Source organism: Cibotium barometz, chromosome 11 (assembly GCF_041138505.1).
Source record: "Cibotium barometz isolate CiBa-2024 chromosome 11, ASM4113850v1, whole genome shotgun sequence".
Taxonomy (NCBI): Eukaryota; Viridiplantae; Streptophyta; class Polypodiopsida; order Cyatheales; family Cibotiaceae; genus Cibotium; species Cibotium barometz.
In genome coordinates, this window is record NC_141056.1 from 28,889,961 (window position 1) to 28,902,781 (window position 12,821).

A 12,821-nucleotide genomic window follows, 5' to 3' on the forward strand; every position below is an offset into this window, starting at 1 on the left:
TAAACAAGTTCCTTGTGCTTGGTATCAGAAGATACATGCGTATTTGCTCTCTTTCCTGTTTTAGAATAGCCCCACTGAAAGCACTCTTTACGTGCACAAAGATAGGGATCATCTCCTTATCCTCAATTTTTATGTGGGCAATCTGCTCGTGACAAGCCTTGACAAGGGGCACATTGCAGCTTTCATCGTCCACCTACAGAATACATTTGACGTTTCAGACATGGGTTTTCTACATTATTATTTGGGTATCAAATTTGTTGCAATCACGTTATCTCAATGCAAATATATTCAGGAGCTCTTGGAACGCTTACAAATGACAGATTGCAAACCTATTTCTACTCCTATGGAACCCGATCTCCGCCTATCAATTGAGGACTCTTCTGAGCCCTTTAATGTAGCCACCTATTAGCAAGTTGTTGGATGCCTTATATATTTATGCAAAACCCGTCTAGATGTTCAGTATGTAGTGTCACAACCGAGCAAGTTTATGCATTGTCCCAGCCCTCTACATTGGCAAGCAGTGAAGCGTGTCTTTTGCTATCCTCAAGGCACTCAGCACTATGCATTGTTTTATAGCAGTGAGTCTTCTTTATGCTTGTGTGCCTACACTGACAATGATTGGGCAAGATGTTCTAACACAAGAGTGTCAACCAGTGGATATTGTTTAGCTCATGCATCTCATGGCTCAACAAGAAGCAGCCCACAATAGCCACGTCGTTTCCTTCTTGGTGGCAACTCATGCATCTCATGGCTCAACAAGAAGCAGCCCACAATAGCCACGTCATTGTGAAGCTGAATACAAGGCAGCATTCACAGCTACTGTGGAGTGTGTCTAGCTCCGCCATCTTTTGGTTGCCATCTTGGTATAGGAAAGCAGTCTACTACTACCACCCTTTACACTGATAGTAGTCACACTGTATTAGCAATTGCACAGAATCCAGTTTTACATGCATGGACAAAGCACATTGAGGTGCATTACCACTATGTGAGGGAGCGGCTCCAAGCTAGAGAGATAGCCTTGACCTACGTTCCGACATAGGCCAATGTGGTAGATGAGTTTACCAAGCCTCTTTCCAAGGAAAAGTTGAAGCTTTCAAACAAACTTTGAACTTATTACCTCTACCAAGATAGTCTGCTATACCCTGTATCCATTCATGCCATTCATGCCATTCACTTCAAGGGGGGTTCGCTAGCCTTTTGCCTCCAAGAAGTTTTGGTGTGAATTGAGCTGATCTCGCAAGCACTTTTTACCTTGTGTTGGGGCAGGGGGTTTTTCCCTGTGAGAACACACCCTTAGTGTGTTAGCAACCACGTCAACCCTAGTGCTAGGACTACTAGAGTTGTACTCCCCTCGCTCATTATCTCATTCAAGTACATTCCAGTTCATCGTCTCCGTTGCTCTCTGAGCTCGTGTGCGTGTTTTGTCTATGAGTCTATGCAAAGCTTCTTTCACATCCAACGTTACTTGTATTGCATAAACCACAATTTGTAAACTATTGCACAAGAGAGAATAAAGGGTGTGTTGATTTTTTGGTGCCATTTAGTTGGACCCTGAAATTTATCTTTCCTTTCATTGATCTTTTTGTACAAATTCAATGAAGAAAGAAGTATAGAGGTATGTTTTATACTTTCGAGCTTTATTATGATTACTACGTGTCTTTAAATGTTTTTTTGATTTTTTATTAAGTTTAGTTAAATAATTATGTTCAATATTGGGATTAAGATAATTTCATGTTATGTATAAAATTGTGATAGTTATATTTCATGCTAAATACTTTTTTGTACTTGTTAGTTAGCATTCTATATTGTTTAATGTGGTTAATTGTAATGATATGATGTGGATGAATACTTTGCATCCACAAAGCAACAAAAGAGAATGAGAAGAGATCTATGGAGGACTGTGCTAATAATTTATTTTAGTAAAGGTTATATTTTATATTTATATGTAATCTTTAAGTTTGGATTAATATTGTATTTAATATTGCTAATGTGTTTAAGTATGATTGACTATTAGACAAAAAGTTTGATTTCATGATGTGTTAAATGTGTGATTAAGTTGTTAGTATGATTAAGTTTGTTTTTCTATTGTGATTGGATCAATCTTAGTGTTGTGTTGTGTTGTGCTTGCTCTCTATATTATTATTATAAAGTTTGACTCCATGATGATATGTTGAATGTGGGTAATGTTTTAATGTTGTGTTTCAATTGTTTTAGTTAATGTGTACTAATCCAAATGCTGTGGTTGAAAAATGATTAATAGGATTTAAGCATAAATAAGAAGAGGGATATACACTTCCAACTAGATGCCAAGTATACCCCACTCTACGAGCGAACTGAAGTCTCATTGATACAACCATCAATGGTGCAACAAGAAAGAGAAGTAGGGGAAAAAGATGTAGATCTATGGGAGGATGGATCAATTTACCCACCTATGGTTATTATCTCAAGGATTGTGTCCCTAACATTACCTCTTCTCCTCTTTCACTCTAACCTATACTCAACATCCAAAATGTACTTTGTGTAAACTCCTCTATCATGCTCACACTCTTTTTTAAGACAATAATAACATTGCAAGTTGGAATTACACAATAACATGGCAAGTTGGAATTACACAATAACATGACAAGTTGGAATTGCACAAGTTAGATGAAATTGTACTAGTTGGTTTTCATTAACAAAGTGAGCCTTGTAAAGATAATGCATGCATTCTAATAGTCCAAAAAGATAAGATGTGTCATAGGTGTCCAAAAAATACAAAAAATTGATAGCACTTGATAGCTTATCCCATATACAAAGTGTGATGATTATGAGAAGGATTAAACATATTCCCGATAGTTACTCCCTCACTTCTAGCCACCATCTTAGGATATTAGGATACACGAATCAAATAACACTACAAAAAATGTGGATTGGATTAGGCCTCATAAGGTATCATGGATCAAACACTACAAACATTTTGGACTGGATAAGTTCTCACACGGCTTCACAAACTATTAATAAGAAGTCAAGTGAGTGTGCCTCACTAGCCATGCCACAACATGGGCATTTTCCTCACTCATACCTATGTGTATAAATATGGCCTCATCGAAAGGATCAGAGCTCATGCTACGGCTTCACAAACTATTAATAAGAAGTCAAGTGAGCGTGCCTCACTAGCCATGCCACAACATGGGCATTTTCCTCACTCATACCTATGTGTATAAATATGGCCTCATCGAAAGGATCAGAGCTCATGCTACGGTGGGTGGAAGATGTGCATGATGTGTGTAGGAGCAGATCTAGGTAAAGAGAGGCAGAATAGAGGTTCAAGCCATGGAGATGGTGTTCAAATTTTTGCTTCACCGCCAGACCACTTCTAGAGCTTGGGAGGTGATTTCACTTGGCACTTTAGTAACCTCTCCTAAAGTCAATAAACTTCTCTCCATCAATTTGGGCATTTATGCATCTTTCTGCACATAATATGGGCAGGAGAATGTCATAAGCAAGCCAAGCCTCTCCCTCCCTCTGTCTCTAGGGCAACTTAGACACCTTAGAAAAGTTTGTATACATATCATATGAATTTGTTTGAGTGCAACTTAAGACACCTTAGAAAAACTTGTTAAATTCAATCTCTTGCATTTAATTCATAGGAAATATGAACTTCTGAGTAAATAGGTGTTTGAGTGGACATGAACTTGTTCCTAACGTGCATGGGCCTAATAATAGGAGATATAAACTTTTGAGTAAATAGGTGTTTTGAGTGCAACTTAGACACATTACAAAGCCTCATTAAATTCAATCCCTTGCAATAGCAAGAGATTTAGTTCATAGGAGATACGAACTTTTGAGTAAATAGGTGTTTGAGTGGATATAAAGTTGTTTCTTAACGTGCATGGACCTTAAGAAATTTAATTAATGGGAGATATGAGCTTTTGATTGAGCAAATGGTTGTTCGAAATAGGGGACAATTGTTTGTTTTTTAAAAAATCAAAATTGACTAATTAGGAATACGATGTCCTTTTCTGGAGGGGTGTTTCAAAGGTTTATCATGTTGCTTGTGGTTTGACAACTTATTTTGACAGTTACGTCAATCTGGGCTTGAGGCGGGCGCGGGGGGGGGGGGGGGGGGGGGGGGGGGGGGGGGGGGGGGAAGCGCATGCGAGAACGGGGGGGGGGGGGGGGGGGGGGGGGGAAAGCGCATGCGAGAACAATCTGCAAGGTTGCGCAGCCTTAGGAATGGGAAGTTTTAAATAAAAAAAGGCAAGCTCGGGGAAGGTTCCTGCGTGCGTGCATGACAATGTATTATATACAGTAGAAAGGTGATGGGCAGCCATCAATTGCCTCTCAGTATGAATTGAGTGATAATGTATTATATACAGTACAGAGGTGATGGGGGCAGCCATCTTCTGGTGATTGCCTCTCGGTATGAATGAGTGATAATGTATTCTATGCAGTAGAAAGGTGATGGGCAGCCATATTTTGGCAATTGCCTCTCAGTATGAATTGAGTGACAATGTATTATATACAGTGCAAAGGTGATGGGCAGCCATCTTCTGGCGATTCCTCTAGCATGGCACACCATGAGTTTGCAGGGTGGCATCACTACATCTCCATGACTGCTGGTGCAAATTTTTCTCAAGCTGTGGAAAAGTGAGTCTATTCTGGTGCAAAAGTGACAAACCCTACGATTGATTTACATTACACACCTCAAGGAGTTGATGAACATCACTCTCAAGGTCGAGACAAAGGTGGTGAACATCAGTCTCAAGGCCGAGACAAAGGTGATCACCTTCAGAGCAGGACGGTTAAGTGGCGGCGACAAGTTGCAGGAATGCGCAACTACTGTAAAGAAAAAAGAATGATGCAAAACCCAACTGGACTGCCTAACAGAACATTCAATAAGAGTCATCAAATGAGTATACTTCATCTAGCTCGTGACAGCCAGTAGATTGGACCAAAACAAGCAAAAGCAAATAAGCAGAAGCATTTTTGCTGCGTACACCTCTCTTCAGTAAAACTTGGAAGGAAAAGATTCCACGTTGTTGTTGATTAACACTAGTCCTGTAAAAGAAGCCTTTTTTGTGGTTTTTTGTACCCTTTGGTAGAAATTTCATTTCCCTCTTAGGGATTTGTTCTCAACACAAGCAGTTGAAATTTTTTTTTACTTTATTAGAGTAGTCATTGGAGTATAGAACGCAACAAAGCTAACATAGAGGTTCAATAACAAATTTGTCAATATTACACAACGCCATACATATGAGAATGCCAATAGAATTGTCAATACATTTCTATGGAAAAGCATCACACATGGACATACTGCATAAACAGGAACCAACAGAATAAATAAAACTGTCATTTAAGAACACGTATCCAACAGGATGCTAGTATAAATACCTGAGTCTCAATTCATGAAGCAGCACCATCTCTTGACATGATGTAATTCCTTATGTCCTTCACATTATGGTAGAAGTAGGATCCTTTCTTCCGAAAACCAAAAGTCAGCAACTCTGCAGAGAAGCCATTGTAGTGTCCATCTAAGTTGGCACTGGCAACATCTGAAATTCTTGTTAACATGCTGCTTCCAGTATTGAAAGGTTGATCTTTAAACTCTTCAAGAGACATCCACTGATCCCATTGATAAGAAAAGACATAAAAAGGTGTAAGACTTTCAGGTTTGATTTTTTATTAAAGTATGATTACTGAATTTGTGTAATTTATGTGGTGATGGGGACATTGAGCCCAAAGCCTAAGGCCCTTACCTTAGCAGCTGCTATTTCAGTTTCCTGCATTACTATTTGGGAGGATCTAGCTCGGAGCATGCATACGAAGAAGATATCCGATTTCCAAATGCTGCATTATGGCTTTGCCTGCATGAAAAAAGGTGATCAGCTACAATATTTTTTGCATCCTTCATGAAGCCAATATGGGTAAAATAGCTTGATGGTGGCTAAGTGCTGAGAGAGGAGGAACAAGTGCTGCCCATGCTAAGTAAAGGTTAGATGATCAAAGTTCTAGTTTGACATGGTCAAATGCTCTTGAACTCTGGGGTGAAGGGCGAGATACGATGCATTATCCAAAGCTCAAATCTTTAGAAAAACTGTCATCAAACCTGAAGCCAAGAACTTCAATGAACTCAGCATCCACCTGCAAAGTGTAGAGGAGCCACATTGTAAGGCAAGCCTATCCAAAGATGAGTTCCAAACCGAAACGTAAGCCAAAAATTGCACACTTAAAATCACATTCCTTTGTTTTCAAAGAAGCGATCCTCTTCTCTATATCTTACCCCAGTTTCTTCCTTGACTTCCCGCTGCACACCTGCCAAGATATCTTCGGCCTGTCCATGGCAAAAAAATATTTTGTGATAGCCAATAATCAATTAAGTAAATGAGTCAGAACACTTCATCACCATAACTTACTCAAGTGTAAGAGCTCTGTTCCTTCCTCCCAAAAAAGCACCAGGACAGACACTGAGAACATAACTAAGCAGTATGCATTGAGAACATAACTAAGCATTGCATTATTACCTGATTAACTACTCCTGTAGGCATTTTCCAAGTGCCAGAACTTTGGTGTAGGTCCTGCCTTTTCTTGAACCACAAGGATCTGCAAACAGCAGTGTCAAAGCCTAAACCCTCAGCCCTAGAGAAGCTAACCCCGAACCAAGTATATGGGCAAGAATGGCATCATAGTCACACCTCTTCTGGTCATTTATAACAATCGCACCAACACCAATTATATGAGATGCATTGGCAGGAAGAGTTGAAGTGGATTCAGAAATCCAATTTGTTAGCATGACATAATTCAGGTTCTGCATGGTGAAACCTAAAACCCTCCTGAAACCAGGCCATATTAACAGAGTAGATTTAATCAGTACTTAAACTTCAAAATGCATGGCAGCAGTCTAGTGTCAACCAAAAAACTACGACTTCGTTTGCAAAAACGACAAGATACTAATGCCCTTTGCCTTGTTGAAAGTCGATGGCTCGTTTTTTGGAACGCCTGGGGACTACTATGGTGCAGGTTTTGGCATGTGTTGATGATCTCCGGATAGTCAACTGTCGATAATTAGCTGTAGCTCTAGTGGGCCTTTGTTGCAAATTATCTTCCGTGGCTCCTCAAAGGGTTGATCTTTCCAGCTAGTTCTTTAAATGTAATAGAAATGGGACTGTATATCAGGTTTGGCATGTGCTGATGATCTCCGAATATTCAACTGTCGAGAATCAGTTGTAGCTCTAGTGGGCCTTCGTTGCAAATTATTTTGTGTGGCTCCTCAAAGGGGTTGATCTGTCCAGCTCGTTCTTTAAATGTATACATGGACTGACTATTGACCTGCCCCAACTAGGGATCAGATGATTCATGACTAAACCTGGCCTAGCTATTTATAGGCTCATAAAATGCCCCTACACACAGCCAACTGCTGTCCGCGGCCAGCAGAGGACAAGTACAACTTGCATTTAATGATGCCGACTTCCCCTGAATGATGGTGTATCACCTTGTCAGAGCTTGCTAGTGCCCTAGAACTACCCTCAAACTGCTGCAGATTAGCCATGAGATTAGCCATGTCCACGTGTGTGCACAGGATATGCTGCTTCTCATAGGGGCATCAGGCAATACCTATGTAACTCCAATTCCCCGTGGGAGCATCCGGTCTCGCATTTGAGATGTTGAGAGCCCAGCTGAAAGGCAGGCAGTGTAAGGCAGTGGTACTGGAGAAAGAGAGAAAGAAAGCTTATATTCGCCATCTACAAGCCCCAAAGGGTCCATTGGACCAAGAGATATTACTGAAGTATCTATAAATTGATCCATGGGAAAAAAGGTCACAAACAAGGTAGCCACTGCTTCGATCGTGTTGAGCTCCGAGCTGCTCCCCCCTTGAACTGTGGCTGCTGCCGGTCAGCCCCCCCCCCCAACTGTGCTGCCCCCGCCATCACCGCGGTCAGCCCTGCCTCCGCCCCTTCGCTGCCCCAGTTTCCCCACCACGACACCCCCCCCTCCCCTCCCCTCAGGAGGACTCCATGGCAGCAACTCCATCATACTCGACCGAGTCGACCATCCCTTGCCTATCCTTCTCAGAAGCGGACCTCCAGCTCCAGCCCCCCCCTTCCCCCACCTGCGCCCAATGGGTGGGTGCTGCGATAAATGCTCGAAATGGTTCTCTAACAAAACCAAATCCTCCAGTACTCTGCCAGCCTAGCGCATGGTGGTGGCACGCTCAGCTCTAGAAGTCGGCTCGCACGGGCCAATGCTCTGCTTATTCCTTCTTGAGGCCTTGGAAGCAAACTCTCACGGGAAAGCCTGAAACCCTAGCCAGTGGGTCGGATGCAGGGTTGAAGCCATGCTACCACACGTAAAGAAGACTTGGGCCGTACACAATGCGACGGGGCTCAGCTGCATGACTCTTTCTGATGCCGTTGGCAAGTCAAACTCAACCTGGTAGTAAGGATGAATGTTTGTGATCTTTGCAGGCATTCCAAGGAGGCTGAGTTGTCCATGGCTGACGGCTACCAACAATCTTGCACACCAGAGTGGAGGCCTCTAGAGATGCAATTGTCGTAGCGAGGAGCTGGAGGTCCGCTTCTAAGAAGGATAGGAAAGGGATGGTGGCCTTGGTCAGGGATGACGGAGAAACTGCCATAGAGTCCTCTTGGACAATGAAGACCAGAAGGGCCGAGGCTTGCCAAATGAAAATAACCTAAGAACAAAGAAACTGCTGAAGGAATGGAGGGACAAAGAGACGGAATCGAGGGGAAACGGACCCCCGAGGAGGGGGGGGAGAGAGAGAGAGAGAGAGAGAGAGAGAGAGAGAGAGATCTATTGCCTACCCCTGGATAGTGGCAACCACCGACCCACTCCGTCCCCGACACTGCACTCAAGGGAAAGGAGAAGATCATTGCGCCTCTCTCTGGCGCGGATGGCCTACAGGGACACTCGAGTGAGGCAATATAGATACGAAGGGATGTAAACCCAGCTGCCTGTGCAAGGGACAAAGCGGCAGTGGGGTGGACCACCGGAGGCGATCTCCTGGACTGGCGCCAAGGGGCGAGGTGTCCCATGCCAGGGGGCCAGAGTACTCCACTCTTTGCAAGATGGGGTCTCCTCAAAGTCAAGGAAAGGATATGACATGAGGCGTTGTCTCGGGCAAGGCAATACAGATGCGAAGGGATGGAATCCCGGCCATCCGTGCGAGGGACAAAGTGAAGAGATGGAATCCGGCCGACCGTGGGAACGAAGCCGAGGGGAAAACGGAGGGAACGAAGCCTAGGGGGAAACGCGGTAGGGGTTTGGGGGGAGGAAGGGGAGAAGGGGGGGTAGCAAAGACGCCAAGGGGGAAGGGGGGGGGCGGGGGGGGGGGGGGGGGAGAGCAGAGTGGAGTCGTTAGTGAGTAGTTGGAGGGTCCACTTCTAAGAAGGATAGGCAAGGGACAGTCGCCTCGATCGAAGATAATGGAGTGGCTACCATGGAGTCCTTCTGAGGGGTGAAGACCAAAAGGGACCGAGGCTTGCCAAATAAGAATAACCCAAGAACAAAGAAACTGCCTGAAGGAATGGAGGGAACGGCGAGACGGAGCCAAGGGGGAAAGAGGGGGGGGGGGGGGGGGGGGGGGGGGGGGGGGGGCGCTCGCACACTGCAATGGTCCTACCTCCAGCCCCTTTAATCTAGGGGCCGTCCGTTACCTGCCAAGACAACTCCTCCGGTTCATGAGGCCAGCTAGCCCCACGAAGCCCCCGTCGAGCCCCTCCTCACACCCTCCCTCTGTCGTGGATCACTCCCTGTCGCTCCCATCTCCTCCTTCCTCACCTCCCCACCCCCCCCCCCCTCCCCTCCCTCCATCCCCGCCTCCGACTCAAAACTCTTTCTGCCAGCAGTCCCCCCCTGCCCCATCCTCTTTCTCTGAGCCCGCCCTCTTCCCTCCTCAACCTCCATCCTCGCCTCTGACTCTTACCGCAACAATCCCCCCTGCCCCATCCTCTTTCTCTAAGCCCCGCACTCTTCCCTCCTCATCGTCCATCCTCGCCTCCAACTCTTACCACAACAGTCCCCCCTGCCTTGGTCCTCTTCTTGTGAGCCCGCATCCCCCTCCCCCCCCCCCCTCCCTCTTCCCACCCCTCCCAACCTCCATTCCTCACCTCCGACTCTTCCCACATTAGTCACCCCGTGCCCCGTCCTCTTTCTTTGAGCCCACACTCCCCCCTCCTTATCCTCCATCCTTGCCTTCGACTCTTACCGCAGCAGTCCCTCTTGCCCCGTCCTCTTTCTTTAAGCCCACACTCTTCCCTCCTCATCCTCCATCCTCTAGTCCACTTCCTACCCTGTCCTCTTTCTCTGAGCCCGCACTCCCCCCCTCCCCCGTCCTCTTTCTTTGAGCTCACAATCTTCCCTCCTCATCCTCCATCCTCGCCTCTCACTCTTACGCCCCCCCCCTCCCCCCCGCGGGCGCCCTGTCCTCTTTCCCTGAGCCCACACTCACCCCTCCCTCAGCCTCTCCTAAGCACTCTCACTGCCATCCGACGATGCATGACCCAGAGGTAGCCCGCAAGCTATGTCTACCGTTTGATTCATCGATTCTCGTATCTGTGTGGTGTTTCATCATTCCAAGCCATCCACGCCAGTGTGGCACGATGATCTTCTCCTTTCCCTTGAGTGGAGACCCGGTGACGAAGTGGGATTTGGAGTCGGTGGTTGCCAAGGACACTGTTGGTCATGTCCACTCCTGACTAGTTCAGGTGCGAACACAGCTTACTCACGAGCATTTTTTCCCTATGACTGGGCACAGGTTTTTTTTCCGCATGAACGCACTTATGTGTGTTGGGCACTTTGCCCTAGGCTACTATATGTACTCACTTGTACTTTCATTTCATTATTATTGAGTACATCTTTTCTAGCACTCTCACGTTTTGTGTTTGTGTTTGTGTTGTGTTTGTGTGCAGGCTAGCTGTCCTCCTACCCAACATTGGTATCAAAGCCTGGTTAGGGTTAGGGTTACACCCTGCTACCCTCCCAACATTAGGGTTAGGGTTTTGTTGCTTACTACACTGAGCAGTGAACATCACACCTGCTGTGCTGTTGCCAGTCGATTGTACCTGTATTGGTATTACACGCACATTTACTTGACATTGGGGCATTTCCTCCAATTTTTTGGGTATTACAGGCACATTTACTTAGCATTGGAGCATTTCCCCCAATTTTTTGGGTATTCCAGCCAACATTTACTTGGCATTGGGGCATTTCCCCCAATTTTTTGCATTACAACATTTGGTACAGGTGAGTCCGGTTCAGATTTGGTCTAATTGGCTACCTAAAAATTGGGGCTCTTCTACATTGAGCCCATTCTTTGCAGCATTCGATCAATTTACCTTTGATTTTGCCAGGATTTGCGCACTTGTAGCTTTTACAGGTATCAGCACAGCTGATCGTGTTTTTCACGGCACATGTATACATTTGTGGTTTGCTACAATATATGTATGCCATTGTAGACACCTTGACAGACTTGCATCATCGTGCAAACAATTTTGGGATATTAAACGAATTTTCACCGGAAGGTAGTCTCAATGTAGCCAACTGACCCTCTTTTGCGACTATTTTTGCTACCGCACCAGCTGCTCTAACTAATTATCCACCTTTCCCAGGTTTCATTTCTATATTATGTATAGTGGTACCCAAAGGTATCTTGGTTGGAGTAGACCCACCCACCTCTAACTCTCCCATATATAAAAAACGAGACTTTTTCGCTGTTGCTGAGCGTTGTTGCTAGGTCCCGATAGTACCGAATAGAAGCGACGTTTTGAAAAACATAAAATAAATTCCAGGCCCAATTTATATCCTCGGCTTCCTCGCCTGCACCTGGCTCCCTCTCAATAATTCAGCAACAGAATTGATGACTTTACTGATTCACGTTAACATTATTCAATGTTATGGATGACTTAGGAAATATCTATCTTTCGCATTTAAACAGATTTTCATGCGACAAAAGGTTTCTTACCTCTATTTCACTTTATAGTTTCGATTAATGCCTCTAACCGTCACATCAAATGTCGTGAGTTACCCCTATCTCGTCCACATTGAATATGAACAGAGAGTGCCCCTTTACTCGTTTTTTCAAGCTTAAGATTATTTATCTATCTCCGTATTATCCTACCTTTGCAAGTTAATAGGTATTTAAAAGCTATTAGACTTTATCACCCGCTACTGTTCCTCCTTAGTTGCCCCAATGAGGTTTATTCCAAAAGATTCAATAATCTTGAATTAGTGCTAGGTTCGTGGGCCCAGCCTCCGACCCAATTGATTACTTTTCGAATACGTAAATCAAATATTCAAATCGCACTCAGAGGTAGGGCATTTCCATTTGAAACACATGCTTCAGGGCCAAATGTTACGACATCTCCAACCCCTACAACATGTATACATTTGTGGTTTGTTGCAATATATGTATGCCATTGTGGACACTTTGACAGATTTGCATCATCGTGCAGTACACTTAACAGATTTGGGACATGCATATGTATTTCTCGTGGTGAAGGAGTTCCCTTTCAGTCCATTGATTATCCTGCTATTTATCTCCCGCATTCTTACGGTTTTGCTGGGCATTGCCTACTCGTGGTGACTTGTGACAGATTTGCTGTGTTATCATGGCCAACAGTAATAATGACCTCTTTGGAATGTTATCTCAAGAGGACAAGCTCAATGGGGATAACTACCCTATGTGGGCTTATACGATGCGTCATGTATTGGTTGCCAAGAATGTATGGCTATATGTGGATGGCACTGAGGAGCGTCCTCTGCACCTACTCCAACGGAAGGTGAAGTGATTCCCGCTCACCCTCCTGCAAGTCCACCTCCTCGTC

At 44.7% G+C, this 12,821-nt stretch overlaps 1 pseudogene across 1 annotated transcript; it reads right to left on the reverse strand.

Moving 5' to 3' along the window:
• Positions 1-5,121: 5,121 nt before the first annotated feature.
• On the reverse strand, positions 5,122-6,630 carry LOC147634013 (nudix hydrolase 8-like; annotated as a pseudogene). Its single transcript, XR_015266961.1, has 5 exons — positions 6,504-6,630; positions 6,263-6,313; positions 6,089-6,123; positions 5,739-5,846; positions 5,122-5,604 (listed from the first exon to the last, which is right to left on the reverse strand). The product of XR_015266961.1 is annotated as a nudix hydrolase 8-like (transcript).
• Positions 6,631-12,821: the final 6,191 nt, after the last annotated feature.